We start from the raw sequence: 1,954 nt of genomic DNA, 5'->3' as shown, positions 1-1,954 counted from the left end.
TATATACATGTATATTTATGTATGCATATACATGTATATATATGTCTATATATATATAATATATGCATATATATATGTATTTATATATATATGTATATATATTTGTGTATATATATATATAGGAAGAGAGAGGAACTAAAGCAATGCCTGATGGATGGTCATAGCCAGAAAAATGAACATCTGAACACGTAATTGTGGAAATAATTGATTGTGTAATCCCGTCATGCACCTGTACCATCTAACATGGTGCTGTAGGCTCCGTGGCAAGACGCCATTATTGAATGATATTTAATTGTTTTGAAATAGACCTTAGATGAGTATATTCTTCATAGAGCTGATGGAATTAGGGGCCAGAGGACGTTGAACGAGCTACAAATATGCAATATTTGCTCATTTTTCAAAGATATTTCTTAGATCTTTGTGAGATGAAATGATTTCAATAAGAAATCGATATCATGTCACGGAGCATGGCGGCAGTCTAATGATTGAAACAAGTCACTGATTGAAAATGAATTAGTCTTTAGTCAAATGCTTGATTAGATGAATATTCTATAGCATTGTCTATCTACTGAAGACTTCGTTTTATTATTTTTTTTTGTTTTTGTGTTGGGCATTATTTTTTTGTCGGAGTAAATGAGAAAGGGAACCCCTAGATTTTGTAGACTTTCTCAGATTGGTGACATTCATGCGGTGAATTTACAGTGAAAATCTGTGAATGGGGGATGCCTTCAGGCAATTTTTGGTACAACAGGTTTTTTCAGAAGGTTCTTGTTCTTGGAGAGAATAAATTGTGAAAAACTTCAGTGCAGTTTCGAGTTGTGTGGTCGGAGGATGGAGATATAGAGAGGATGACGTATAGAGAGGATGACGTATAGAGAGGATGACGTATAGGGAAGATGAAAGATGTATTCTGTGAGCTTCAGTGGATCTAGTAGGGAAATAAATATTTCAGAAGATCAGGAACCAGTTTGGTAGCGGTTTGTGTGTGTGTGTGTGTTCGCGATAAAAGCGAGCTGGGTATACACACTATGATATTTTCGTATTCTCATGTTACACTTTTTGTTACACTTTTTATTTCTGTCAAAATCACTCTATTCTTGTGGCCATCCATTTTCCATGTATAAAGGGGAAAAGGCAAGGTGGGAAGCAAACATGTTTCTTTTGTTTCTTTTCCTTTTTCAAGTGATTCAAAACCTTACGTTTATACAATTTTAATTTATTTAATGTTTTATATTTTTCCCATATCTATATCTGTAGACATACCAGCTGCATTGCTTTCGTTTGCAAATAAATTAAAATTAACGGAAACACAAACACTTTGATCTGTCATTTTACGATTCAAGAAATTTTCAATTTTATTTCATTTATATTTTAAATATTTCCAGTTTTGTATTCCATTGTTGTTATTGTTGTTTTGTAGCGTTTATGTGTGAAAACACTTGCTCAAGGTTCATGCAGCGGGACTGAAACTTCAATCACGTGGTTGGGAAGCAAACTTCTTTCCGCGCAGTCACACCTACGCCTATAGCCACGCCCGCGCCCATACACACACACACACACATATTATAAATTATTATTGTCGTTCTCGTTGTTTGAAAATCTAGTTCCGGTTGCAGTTTATTATGGTGTGACTGAGAACTTACCCATGCTACATTTCCTGTCTCTTTCTTTAAGACATCGATCACTTAACCATTCTCAGAGACGGGAGGACAGCAGCGAAATTCGTTTTATTTTTCTGAGGTGACCGTATCCGGGTTACACTGCCCCTCTCTGTCCCCTAGAAGACATCATTCTCGAAACTCTTCTCAGTGGTAGGAGTACAACAACAAAATGCAATTTTCTTACAAGAAGTCGTTGACGACACAATTTTCATGGAACCGGTTAATCTCTCCGTTCTAGGAATCTGTCGAAAGTATTCTGTGTTATGGAGTCATCTCCGATTGAAGAGTTAACC

The sequence above is a fragment of the Octopus bimaculoides genome, chromosome 18, assembly GCF_001194135.2.
Source record: "Octopus bimaculoides isolate UCB-OBI-ISO-001 chromosome 18, ASM119413v2, whole genome shotgun sequence".
Classification (NCBI taxonomy): Eukaryota; Metazoa; Mollusca; class Cephalopoda; order Octopoda; family Octopodidae; genus Octopus; species Octopus bimaculoides.
Note: the sequence above shows the minus strand (reverse complement) of the source record.